Below are 14,676 nucleotides of genomic sequence, written 5' to 3'. Positions count from 1 at the left end.
ATTGACGTAACATTGTCTAAGTTTAAGGTGTACAATGTGTTGATTTAACATTTGAATTAATATTTATTACAGGATGATACTACTGTAGCATCAGCTATCACCTCCATCACATCATGTAATTATTATTTCTTTTTTTGTGGTGACAACATTTAATATCTAGATTAGATTAGATTAGATTAAATGTTGCCACCACAAAAAGGAAATGATAATTATATATGATGGAGGTGTTAGCTGATTCTATATTAGTATCATCTTGTAATACATAAATGTGTTAAATCAACACATTGTACACCTTAAACTTAGACAATGTTATCTCAATTGTATCTTCATAAAAATAAAAACATAGGAAAAATAAAATTCCAGAAATGACTCCATGTTATTCTACTTTACAATTGTTCAATAATTTATATAACTGGTCATCTCTTACAGCCTAAGATTTTCCCAGACAGAGATGTAAAAAAAATGGAGCTTCTCCATTTATATTGGCATAATCTGGTGAACAAGAGGCCATATGAATACAGGCCACTTGCTTAGGACACATAACCAATTCTGAATATTTATTGTTCAGTAAGGGACACAAGGAAAGCATACAGAAGCTCTCCACCAGTGATTATGGTTTGGGCACATACCAGATTACCCTTAAGTAATGGATATGTCTGAGTAGAGTTCAGCCTAAATTCTCCCCTATGCTATGAAATATTCAGAATCTTCCCTCTGTGGGATTATTGAAAGAGGCTTGCAAAGTGAAGGTATAACAGGATGCTGGAAGGATGCTGGAAGGATGCTGAGCATACTCAGGGCTTGTATAGAGAGAAGCAGTAGTGGAAGTCTGAAGTTTCCCAGAAGGAGGGAGAAAGTGACAGAGGTTAGTTTCCTGTCCGTCCCTTGCCCCCCAATCCATGTCAGTATCAGAGAGAGCCGGAAGAAAAGCACTTTCATAAATGACATTGCCTTTCAGGGGTCAATGGAAAGCTGTCCTTGAGGGCCCGTAATGTGGTCCACGGTTGCTGTCTAGGGCATTACGGGAGGTTCTCCAATGTCAGGAACAACCATTCTCTGTCTAGGCTCTAAAATCTCTGTTCTTTTAATTTTGCAAGCTCTGTATTTTGCTTTACTTGTTTTGTAAATGCCACTGTAAATGTGTTTGATGAAATTAACTATTGGCTGCAAGTGTAAAAGTAGCCATCAGTAGTGGCGTTGTGTGTGGCCAGGACATAAAGCAAGCAGGGAGGAGACATTTGAAGAGAAGCCAGAGTGAGTGCTGTTTTTCCATGGCTCTGGTTCACAACAGACTGACAGGTTTTCTAGAGCTTCCTTCTCTTCCTAGATTTGTTTCCCCAAACCAGTCTTTTACACTCAGTCATATGGCCCCATCCATTATTTAGTTCACTTCTACTGCTGTGGGAAGGATATATTTAGCAGGAAAGGCAGTGAAGGTGAAGAGACCCATTGTTTACAAATACCAACCATCTTTGACCTCAGAAGTAGGAAAATGTGAATAGATTCTGAAAACCTAGAAATCCATAGACAGCACCTGGGTAACATACACAAATGTCACAAAAAGAGGCTGCTTATTTGAATTCCCATGCCTGTATGGTGAGGGTTAGGAGCCAGTTTTGTACACAGATAATCAGGACACTGCAAAGCACCTCCATCTGCTGATGGTGGAGGATGTTTATCCTTGATGCCCGTGTCCCAGGAGTCACATACATGGTGTTCCCGAAGACCTCACCAAAGAACAGAGGACAGATTTTGAGTGTAAGAAAGGCCCATTTTCTGAGTTGAAAACATTTTTGAATCTACCATGGTTCCTCACAGAATGTTTAGAATTTGTTCTTTAGGGAAAGAAATGAAGAGCAATGTGTATGGGATGGAGACAGATTCATGACAGGTAATTTGCAAGTCACAGAACAAGCCCAGTGAGTGTAAATGAAGGTGAGGCAGAGTTTTAGCCATTTAGGCCAACTTTTTAGGCTTTGAAGATTGAATAATGCCACGACTATCAAGGCAGTGTGCATGCCTATAGAGAGAGAAACTGGTAAGTCCTGTAGCTTAAGGGATGATCCAAGAAGTAATTAAGAGAATAATATGTTGAGTGATGAGGCATGTAAAAATCTGCATTCTAGTGTCTGAGGGTGGAGCTAAATAAGAGGATTTAGTTAAAGGGATGGTCTGTTCGGTCAGCAGTTTTGACAGGGTACTGGGTTTTCCAGAGACAGGCAGAAAGCATATCATCAAAATGAGCATGATCTAGGGTAGGAGCTCCGAGTCAGTACCAGAGACAGAAAACCATTCCATTTCCCAGAGCAGACTCTAATAAATAGGGCTACAGTCCTCCAATCCGGGATGAAAGGAAGCAGAGAGTGAGATGGGAAGTGACACCCGGCTCAGAATATGGGTCCTGGCTGAGGCCCATAAGGATGAGGCACGTTCCCATACAAATGTGAGAAACATGGTCACTGGAAAGATAAAATGGACTTTTCCAAATCTCTAAAGTCTGTGATTTGAGTAATTTGAAGATTGTGGAGACTTGGCATTTAGATATAGATAATGAAAAATGTTAGAAGAAAACTAGGGGGAGAAGGAGCCAGTGAGAGAGGAAGGTGCTGCAGTGGGACCTTTTCAGGCTGGAAGCAGAGAGATCTTTGGGGGACTTGGCCAATGGGGATGGGCTGTGAAGAAACTGACTTCAGCCCTTCTTTCATAGATGCTTCTGTTGGTTTGAAGCAGAGACAGGAATTCCTGTAACAAGTTACATTTTAGACAGCGCCCATTGGGGTGTCATGTGGAAACGCTGACTAGAATACATGGAACTGTAAATGGAGGCCTTTGGCTCACGTGCTTGACCGCTCTTCCTCTGAGGTTCAGGGTGTTCACTTTTTCTCTCTTCCCTCCCTCTCTCACCCTGTCCCCTCTATGCACTATTTCTGATTTTCTTGTCTTAATATGTGTAACATTTTTCTCTGTTGAGTACAAATGAAGTAGGGAATTCCCAAGGTTGGTCACAGTTGGGTTAGATCCTATTGGTGAGGAAGCAAAACCCCGTGGGACTGGAAATTAGGGTGTGGAGTGTGGCTGTGGACACAGCTCCTCTGGTGCCTGGGCTTTGGTGCCTCACACAACCTATCCTCCAGCACCAGTATGTTCTACCCATGGGGTGTTTGACGGGTCTCTTCTTCTGCTGTATGCTGGGTGCCCTTTTTTGTGGGGGAGTTGATGTGTATCTTTTATGTGAAGTTCCAGGGAGCTGAGGATACTGAATTGAAATGGATGCCTAAAGTTGAATTCTAAGATCTGATGGAAGGAAAACAAAGCTGTGAGTCTTTATGAATTTGAGAAAAATCAGAGATTTGAGAAATGTTTGACAGAGTCAGCAGAGACAATAGTTTCAAAAGAACTCCCAAGCTCAGAAGGAATACTTTTGAGAAATCCTAGTTCAAGGGCTGTCTGAGGCTGGCATGCCGTCGAAGACAATGAGTCCCAGGAACCTGTGGGAGAACTCTGTGGGAGGTAATGAATCCAATCCATAAAAAGCTCTCATGGTCCAGTTTGAGTCAAGGGTTAGCTTGCCTGGACGACACTGATAGGAAGAAGAGTTTTGAAATGACTGAAGAAGCACATGTCACGGAAAATAAAGCTATCAGAAAATAGATCAGAGGATAAACATGGAATCTGCAACATGGACAGTTCTGAGGGAATCCCTTTCCAAATTCTCCACTTTCATTTCACTGTTTTTTAATAAAACTCCCTTAGAACTTGCTTGCATTCACACCAGCCCTTGTACCTTTAACCATAAAGGCGCCACCCCCACCCCACCTCACTTATCTCAGAGCTTACACTGTTGCACTGCCTGGGGGGTAGAATCCTCTTAGTGACGAGGGGATAACGTGTAAGCAATGATTTGGGGGAAGCCTCCTTTGATGACTTTTCAAGCCTCTCTAAACCATGCAGCTTACTGACTGTGCCTGTTTATACATGTTTTTTCCCCTCTAAGGGTGAAGCTTGTATCCTATTGGAATACACTGAATTCTGAACAACAGCAGTGGTAGGGCTACTGATTCTTGCCCATTTAACCCAGTTATTCCTGATGGGGAGGGCAGTCCTCACTCCCCTGGGAACGTTTGTCAGTATCTGGAGATATTTTTCTTGTCATAAATGTGGACATGAATGCTACTGGCATCTAGGAGGGGAGGTCAGGGATGCTGCTAAGCCTCTTACTAGTGTACGGGCCCCACTTCCACCCCACAAGCCCTGCAAATGTCAACAGTGTAGAATGTGAAGTCATTGTTTAAATGTGAGTAGAATACATTTTGTTATACCGTATTTTTCAAAGTCAAATGGATAAAATCCTCAGATAAGTAAAGTTATTGTTATTCCAGTAATAGTTGTCTCTCATTATATGTTATAAAAATTTAACATATTCCATCGTGTACTTCAAAAACAAATTTATTTAAACTTATAAAAAGCATAGGTATCGAGTTAAAGGTCTGAGGCAAAAGTATCTCGTCCTCTCTGCCTGGAATCTGCTTTTCCATAGGTACCCTCATGACTCACTCTCATTTCTCCATCAGTAATTTCTTAAAATGTTTGCTTTTTAATAATAAGGTCTTCCCCAGCCACACTATTTAAAATTACAATGTATTCTGCACCCATGCACTTCTGTCCCCCTTGTCTGTTTTATTTTTCCCTATCACTTATCACCGTCTACTAGGATGGATATTTTACTTTATTATCTTATTATCCCAAGTCTCCTCTTACTCCTTGAAACATCAGCCCCTATGAGGATAGTGATATGCTTCTCTTTTGTTCAAGGCTGCCTTCTCCACAACTAAAGATAAACTGGGAGTTTGAGATTTGCAGATACTGACTGGTATATATAAAACAGATAAACAAGTTTCTACTGTATAGCACATGGAAATATATTTAATATCTTGAAGTAGCTCATGGTGAAAAAGAATATGAAAATGAATATATGTATATTCATGTATGACTGAAGAATTGTGCTGTACACCAAAAATTGACACAATATAAATTGACTATACCTCAATAAAAAAAAAGAATACTTGGCACAAAGTAAATACTTAACATTTGTAGAATAAATGAAAAATTACATTGTGGTGAGGAGAAAGCACCGAAAGTCTTCTGGAGAGCCACTGGAGGGTAGTAGGCACAATGACTAGTTTAGAGTCATGGGAAGGATACAGGGAGAGTCCGTGGACTTTTTATTCAGGATAGCCAGGGAATGTGGCTGAGCTTGGTAACTGGGAGATGCCACTGAGAATCCTAGATTATCCAGAGAAATTTGAACTGCCTAGGCTGAGCAGGGAGTAACTAACAATCTAGCACATATGAACCTACCTAACAGAAAAGGCAAACTCCAAAATGAAGAGACATATTGATGATAATGTGAGGGAGAGCTTTGGTGAGAATCATTGAAGTTTTTGTATTAGCCAGTAGGTCACCTGGCTTGAATTGACACTTGAAATGAAAATATATACAAACTTATGCATTTATCATGCACTGCTTGGTATAGTATGAAGGAAACACCCAGGCTCCAGTTGAAACATCTGTGATTGACAGCCCAGAATGTATACTAACAAGCTTATTGATAACCAGGCTGCTTCAGCAAAAGAGCCAGCTCTGTGGCCAGTATTCCAGGACTGATTGACAAGGGGAGCAGTTGCAGGACACACCAGGGGATGAGGACAGGCCATTAGTAGTGAAGTAAGAGCTTTTCAAAATTGGAAGTATTTACCAGTGTGTGATGGCCCATTTGGAGTAATTTGTGCAACCTGCTTTCTAGGGGGGAAAACCTATTTGCATACAGCTTCCCGCTGTGAAATTTTCACATGGCCAAGCTGGTAAAGAGAAACTTCTTTGTTGTGGAGACATTGATGTGACTGGAGAGGATGCTCAGGTCACTATTTCTGGGAGACTCATTGTTTGATTGATTGATGGAGCCATTCATTCAACCAACAGACATTAATTGGCAACCTGCTCTGGGCCTATCAGGAGTGTGTCATGCTTAAGATCCTCAATTTTGAAGTCTGATGAAGCTGGCTTCAAATCATGACTCTTACACTTAGTTCATCTTCAAAAAACTCAGACCAGTTAACTGCTGCATCTCAGTTTCAACATCCATAAAAAGGAGTGGATCATAGCTCTCACATATCATGTTGAGGGGCTTAGGGGACACATTGTATATCAGCTGAGAAAGGTTTCTGGCACAAAGTGAGCTCAGAATATGTAGCAGTATTTTCTGTCACCACTAAGAGAGTAGGGATGTTAGGGGGAGACCAGAGGACTACTCTTGTAGTAGCCATAGTTGGGGCTCAAAAATATCTCCAAAGACTATTGTGTCCAGTGAGAGTTAAGCCTAAATCTTCAAGTTGAATGTGAACTATTAAACCATGCAAGGTGAAAAGAACACATATTCCATACAAAGGATTATGTGAATATGTCATGTGGCAGTTAAATCAACATGGAGAAGAAAAAGTGGGTGTTTTGGAAGTCTGTGCAGTTAAGGGAAATCTTGGCTGGATAAGCTGTGTGGTCACATTGGATAGCACGAACTGAAACCTTTCTCTTGAAGGTCACCGCAGGGAAGGGCGAGGAAGGGATCATTCATGCATGGAGTCACGTGTTAGCTGGTCACCACAGCAAGACTCTGAATCAGCAAAAAGCGTGTTTCTCTTGTGCCAGGTGGCCATTCCTGCTCTGGGCTGTGCATTCTCTGTGGCTGTCTGCCTGTCTGTCTCTAGCTCTCACTCTCTGTCTCCCTCTTTATTTTTTCATTACTACTGATTTGGTGGCCGATTCTACAGACAGGTGAATTTTTGGAATATTAATTGAGTCAAGGATAAATATTTAAAAAAAAGGATAACTTATGGATGGAATTCAAAGTATTAGAGATCAGGCTGATTCCCACACCTAAAAACAATACAAAAAGGCAAACCCCATGAAGTCAGAGTCCTGCAATCTTGCCATGGGTTGTCTCTGAGGAAATTAACTGGGGAAAATGCCTTTAATTGGCATTCAGATTTCTAACATAGCTCTACTTAATTCCCTTTAGGGCCATACTAGAGGAGAGCTTACCCATCACAGCTTGGTTTGAATGTGGTTAGCCGTCCAGTCCTCAATTATGGAGGCCCACTGGCCACAGTACTGAAAGAAAAGATTATGTATTGCTAGGGGCCACATTTGCTGCACATTTTTTAAACAACTTAGATGAAAACAGCAAAGAACAAGGCAGAGGTCAATAGTAATAAAATCTGCTCTTCAACACTGGAAGTCTGTTACAAGGCATGTGTTATCTAGGGTGACTGCGAATAGGGACGTCACAGGTCAAGGTCACAAACCTCACTGTTGTGAATATTCTTAAGGTATCTCATAAGAGTAAAAGATTTGGGGTAACAGAAATTACTGTGGCAAAATTTTTAAAATGTGAAAAATGACACTGTTGACTCTAAGGCTATGAAATTATTCTCCAGTCTCATTCTACCTCTGTTTATTTCTATTAAACTATTTCTTGTGTGCTTATTCTCTGGAAGTTGCTGTTAGTGTGTTTGGAGTGTTTTTTAAATCTAATTGTCTAGAGCTACTCTGTGGAATATCTCAGCTGTTGTGAGAGAATGTAGCCAAGAACGGTTAGTCATGTTTTCAGACTGTCCATCTTTGAATACATGTATATGGATAGAGACGCTCTTAGAAATCCGCTACCCCTAGTCCTGACATGTCTCTAGGTACTCCCCACTGCCCCTGTTTTTTCTTCTCTTTCTGCTCATGACCACTGGTTCTTTTTCTCTTTATTTTGCTGCCCATGTGTTTGGTGTAATATGTGGGATTGTCCAAGAAGGCTCACATCTGAAATAGGAATGCAGGGAGTTCGAGGCAGCTAGGGAGCTCACAGGTGTCATCCCCAATCTGTCTGAGTGCTTAGTAATAAGTGAAAAATAGTTCCTCTTCAACAGGACTCTGGAGGAACACTGATGATCAGGAAATCTCCAAACTCACAGTGACGAGTTTGTACTTAGCAATCTAGTTATAAGAAGGACTATTGACATCTTGGAGAAGCGCATAGTGTGAGTAGTGGTGTCTCTGCCAACAGGTGGTAAACGTGATGAGATGCATGCCAGGCCACAGGACTGGGACAAGGGGCATGGGGAGTGAGTTAAAGGCACCTTTTAAATTTGGATATAGTCAACATCCCAGTTGAAATTATTTAAAAAAAAATACTCTTCTAATAAAAAAAACCCAAGGAATGGTCTTAGGTTATTAAATGAAATGTTCAGAGCAGGAAAAATGCAAATCAAGAGAAAAAGCCTGTGGTGTGTAAATACCCATCGAGTGCCTGTGGCATTTAGTGGTTGTTTAGTGGTGAAAGGCTCTTAAAATGACTGTTATTAAGATTTAACTTGAGGCTGTCTATCTCTCTGCGACTTTTCTACCTCATTCTTCTCATTGTTTGCATTTTCCATTCAGCCATACATATCAGACACATGCTCATCCCACCGTTAGCATATGTAAGCTGAGCCTGAGCATGGATGCCACCAGTAAGAATTGACCAGAGAGAATATTCATGGAGTAAGGGTGAGGGCAGCAAGATGGCATCTGTGAAAGATTTAGAAAGGTCAACCATGACCTTAGGGACTGGATTGCTGTCTTCAGTGGACAGGGGACTCCATGAATACCCTTACTGCACAAATACTCTCACACCAGGAAATTATTTTACCATCAGATAGCCTTATTCAGACTAATATCTTTGTCCTGTGTATGGAATACTTGAACCATAGAAGAGAGGCTATTCTCTGAATAACTGCAATCCAGAAAGAAAATCCAAAAAAAGAAATCTATCAAGATTTAATTAAGAGTGTCTATTAAATTCTAGAATTTCTAAGTTCATATGAATAGAGGTTGAGGACCTTATTAATTCAAGGAAACCCAGGGAATTGGAGATATGCTCAAGACCGATTAGAATATATCAAATAATGTTTTACATTAATGATGATAAAAATGTGAAGTTTTTTGTAGAGCTTGAAACATTGTCATCAAATCTGTTTATTATAATTCTATATTCGTTCCATGGCAGGTATTTTTGAGCATCAGAAAGCTCTGATGCTAAAATCAATGAAGAAGCTAAAATTGATGGAATGACTATGAAACAGTGAGAAATGCTTAAAATAAATTTTGAAAGGATGTGGACAGAGAACTTCTGTTTTAGTTTAGTGTGTTAAAAAATTCACAATATTCTCATTCCCTTGGTAAAAGCAAGAAAAAAACTGGAAAAAAATGATGATTTTTCTATAGGGCTAATGAAGAACAGTGATGCCAAGGAAGCCTTGATGAACTGAATTCTGGAGAAAAGCAGAACCCTTCATAGGCAGCAGAGTTGCAGTGCAGTTTCTAGAAATGAGCAGAGGGAGACATGGGCTTACCACAGAAGGACAGAACTGAGAGGGACAAGACAGTATAAGCTGAGTATTGAATGACTTGTGATTTAGATGCATAATGTTGAAATTCTGAAGATCCCCAAATGTAAAAGTAACTCACTGGGCTTAATAATTCTCAGGGCACCTTCACTTCTGACTTTTGTACAGGGAGCAGCAGTGAAGAGACTGGAGAATGGAAAGAAATAATGTGTTCTTGAGATTTCTCATGGTACTTAGATTACAGGGCTGTGCCTGAGTTAAATCTAAGCATGATCTCAAATTATACAAATTGTCAGCCCCATCCCCTCCAAGTTCAAATAATGACAAGATCAATGAAAAGCACAGTCACAGGAGATTTTGGCTTGAGCTAATCACAGGTGAATTCAGCCTAGTTTAAAACTGGTCCAAATGTCACTCAACTTGATGGAAGGAAGAACCTCAGTGAGACATGGGTTGTCTTGTAATAAATGGCATAACAAAATGTTATACTTCTATCTCTAGAATTTTACAATAATATCTACACTAATCTAAACAGTGTAGATAAACAGAAAAGTATGACCCCCCAGATCAACAGAAAATCCAGTTATTAGAAGGCTCCCCAGGTATAATCAATTATTGGATCCAACATACAAGGGCCTTTAAAACAAACATTTTAACTATGTTAAAAAGTTACAGGGAAATATTAAGCAAAAATGAGGAATATCATGCAAGTATAAAAGAAGAAACAGATATAACTACAATTATATTTGGAGATTTTAACATTCCTACCCAGTAATTGAAAGAATAGCAAAAATAGTAGTAAGAGCATGAAAGGTTTGAGTAACACTGTCAACCAACATGATCTGTTAGACATTGTGGGGCTCTAAACCCAACAATGTTAGAATCATACTCTTTTCAAATGCAAATGGAATATTAAGATAGACACTATGCTGAGCCATAAAATGGCAAAGGACTGAAATCACGGAGTATGCTTTCTGACCACAACGAAATGAATTTAAAAATTAGTAACAGTCAGGTATTCTGAAAAATCCCCAAATGTTTGGAAAGGAGACAACATATCCAAAATAACCACTATGTCAATGAAGTGACAAGGAGGTTTAGAATGTATTTCAAATTAATGATGAGTTTTAAAAACATGACATTTGTGGGATACTGCTAAGCAAGAGAAATGCATGGCTTAAAATCTGTATATTGGAAAAGAAGACAGCTTTCAAAATCGATGATATGTTTCCATCCAAAGAAGCTAGAAAATAAAGAGCAAAATGTTGTGATGCTAGCAAATAGTTGAAGAAGATGACACTATACTTATTTAAGTGTGCATAGGCTGAGCAGAGAGGGCTTGAGTTGACACTCAACCAACATAATCTCCCTCCCTCCCTCTCCCTCTCTCCCCCTCTTTCTCCCTCCACTATCCCTCCCCCACCTCCCTGCCCTGCTTCCCCAACATAGCACACATAGCCACACATATTTTCTCTCTGGAGAAGCCTCGTGGGTAAGGCAGCTAGGTGTCATAAACCCTCACGTCAACCTGAATGTGCTTTAGCATCATGACGTGCAGAGACCTGCCTTCTTCATGGATTTTAGTCAGCGGCAGTGACTCTGTTCTCCACGAGGCCCAGAAATATTAGATCTGGTAACCTGGCATGAAATTCCAGAAAAGAGGAAGTGGCTTTTCAAAATGATACAAAATACTTATGAACTATTAATGGGTTATATTCCAGTAGCAATAATCAGTGGAGTCTATTCTGCAAAGCAAGAGATCCCGGGACGAGGCTATGGTGGCAACAGCTCCTGAGAACAGCAGCGCTAACTTGTTTACTTCTCTCTGTTAATCTCTCCATTGTTTTCTAATTATGTTGATTTTGAAAATAGTGTGTTTGAATATCCTGGCTTCCCACTTAGATTTTCCATTGTCTAAGAGTCACCAGGAATTATTCTGAAAGAAAGCTCCGTGGGTTAGGAGTGTGGGAAGCTTAGTAACTGCTTTTCAGCCTCAGCGGGGAGTGTTCTCTAGAGACCTGTGTGCAAGAATTTTTCTCTGATGTACAGATAACCTCTCCACTGTCCTCTGTAGATGTTTTGTTCTATTGTTTTCTACATATGAGTATTGGACCCCTCTTCTGGTCTTAAGCTCTGCATTGTGAATAGGATATTTGAGCATTAAGAGGTATCTTATTAATGAGCCTTATTCCAGAGCAAAAAAGATGTTTAAGTTTTACTGGAGAGAACAATACATTTCTGAGCTTTCAAACTTCAGTTTTTATAAGCAAATATTAATAACAATTTTGAACTCTGTACATTTGAGGGACATCGTGGAAAGAAGACAAATACTTGTTAAGTATGGAAACCGGGAAACCCATCTACACCTCATCATACAGATACGCAGACTCATTTGTTAAAACGACGGAGGAATGCAGTTTAGCCTCCTGCTAGAGCTGTATGTCTTGGCCCTGGCAGACAACTTTTACTTATAATACAAGCCAGAGAAAGGGGAACACAGAAAGGATAGTTGATGTGTGACTATTTTTTCCATCACACTTTATAGTGTCTTATTATTTTGAATGATGAGCACAAACTTTTCCATTGTGTTATAAAATATTAACAGACTTATAGTAATGGATTTTCATATTAGGCCTCCTCTAAGAGAAAACATACCTACTAAGAAATGGCAAGATGTTGCAGAAAGATCTGAGATGTGTAGAAGCCTTATTGGTGGGTGGGTAGGAGGTGTCCATAGGAATATATTTTCTGATGGTAAACAGAAGGTGCTTGTCTCTGATGCAACTGAGCTGTTTTACACCCTGACATGTTTCTTCCTGGAAGGAACAGGGAAGAATGTAGTTCAGAAATTAGATCACGGTTCTGCTGTTTTTCTTTTTCTGTTTAGAACAAGAACTGTTCTCAGTATTAATCATTTGTGTATTCTTTATGTTTTTCACTCTTGCTCTTACATTTTTCCATATTTGCGATAACTGTCCTTGTTCAGTTTATGGTAGTTGCATGATAACTCCGAGTGACTGTATAATTATGATCAAAGTGTGTCTGGTAGAGTTATTATTGGGATTAATCAGGAATTTCAGGGTTTGATGTGGGGAGAGAGCAGAAAGAAAGGGACTGGGAAACAGATTCCAGTCCCTCTGTGGGTTGGGCGACCAGAGGTGACCCTGTACTGGAAGGGAGGTCTCCTCTGTGCTCTGACCTGCTCTTATTTCCACAATGATGGAAATAGATGGCCCTGTCTGTTGTCTGTACCAATACTCGGTGCTGTGTGCTGTGGCCATTAGTGATTTTGAGTTTTGAAGATGGGGACATCCATTTAGGGGACAAGATTTCAAGTGAAATCCTCAAGATGTGGACATGATAAATGTGCATAGGCACTTTACTACACTTTAGAATTTCTTAGCTCACAGAAGAACAAAAGTAGCCTAATATGAGTTAGACCAGATATTTGGGGAATATGTTTAAGGTTAGGTGAACTTTTTGACATCTTCTAAAGAAAGGAAAGACAAATTTAGGGAAATGGCTTTTAGGAGTAAGTTTATGAATTAAAAAAATAAATGGAGAATTAAGAAAAAACGTAGGAAACTCTGAAAAGTTATAGCTTTGTAACTTTTTTTAACCTGGACTTTGGTTTTGCAATCTCTGAAATGTAATGACCTATCTCCTTCATAAAGTTACTTTGCAGGTTGAAAGAGATGATGCTTGTAAACTACTTAGAGTACCTGTGACTCAGCATGGGCTCAATAGATGTAGCTGTAGTCATTTTTTATTCTACTCCATAAAGAGAGCAGAGATCCTGGGGAGATGCAGAGGAGTTCCTCATGAGTGAGTGAAATATGAAACTCATAAACTCTTTCCAAGAATAAGATCCTTTCCATTGAAAATTAAGTTCCCCTGTCAGAAGTGAAATATGAAGAAAATTGTGCTGTGCCATATTTAGTACACATGATTCCTAAAATGATGTGCTTGAAAAAAATACAATGAATACTGTGTTGACATTGAGCCAATTAGGCAAGTAGAAACCGGTCATTATATTTCAAGTCCGTGTGAAAGGGCAGTACTTTCTCATAGTAAGTGGATTGTAGTTTATTCTGGGAATATTGAGCTGGTAATCTTCCCCTTCGCTCCCAGCGTGCACAGAAATGTGGCTATTGAGAGAAAGAGAGAGGGATGAAACTTAACTTAAGTTGCAGGTGTACTGTCACCAACATGAGGCTCCTGGGCCGAATGCACCGTGATGGATGTCCCAGAACCACTGTCTCTGGAGCATCAAAAGGGAGAGTGGGTCTCTTCCTAGATCAGACTGGTTATTTACTGCTCCAGCTCTGCAGTTTTTTTCATCGTTGTAACTGAATGTCTCTACATGTCCTTTATCTTTCTCTTAGCTCTTTCTCTTTCTCCCCCTCCTACTTTCTTTTTCTCTGATTAATCTTTTTCTGTGTGTTTTTAAAAATAAGTTTATGTTTTTCATTCATCCCCAGCTTGTATTCTTTTAATGATGAAAATTAAGTAATGGCAGGTGGTACATGAAGGAGAATTTAATAAAGTCTCCAGAATGCCTGTGGAGAGAAATAGACATATTGGTGACTAAGGAATACTACAGCATTAAAGTCAACTTCTGGTCCTTTATGTGGAATGTGCCAGAAAGGAAAAAGGCTGATCTAGAATGAGCTGTGTCACAGGGGCAAATAGGTGGGGCCACCAGTAAGGTCTTGCAGGACATGTCAGAGAATCAGTAAAAAGAATAAACCTGTGGTATGAATATTTTCATGCATCAACCATGAATGAGACTCCAAATGCCACCTGTCAAGATTGCATTAGAAAGAAAGAAAATTATCAGTCAGGGACTAAATCTGGTAACTGAAAATTATCCTAAGGTTTTTATTGAGATAGAATTTTGGACTAAGGAAGTAACATTTCTATTTTCAAATGTTCATAAAACCACGAGTATCACTATTGAATCTGCAGCTATGAAATCTCTTCCTCTTTTATTTTGAGTTTTCTACTTGTGAAAATTACTCTCTATGAGGCTTAATATCTAAGTTGGGCTTATATGGGGTGCTTGTGAGTTCAATGGGAAGAAAATATCTTGAAATGGGAAGGATGACAAAAATGGAATGACCAATGAGTGGCAAGAATGGTGCTCTTTAACTGTATTGGAAAGTCTGTCTCTCCATTTCCCCTTTAAGGCTTCCAGCTGTCCTGTAATATATTATATACAGGTTAGGAATCCAGGTTTGGAAGAGTA

This window comes from Camelus bactrianus, chromosome 4 (assembly GCF_048773025.1).
Source record: "Camelus bactrianus isolate YW-2024 breed Bactrian camel chromosome 4, ASM4877302v1, whole genome shotgun sequence".
Lineage (NCBI taxonomy): Eukaryota > Metazoa > Chordata > Mammalia > Artiodactyla > Camelidae > Camelus > Camelus bactrianus.
The sequence above is the reverse complement of the archived record's forward strand: the minus strand, read 5'-3'. Positions refer to the sequence as shown.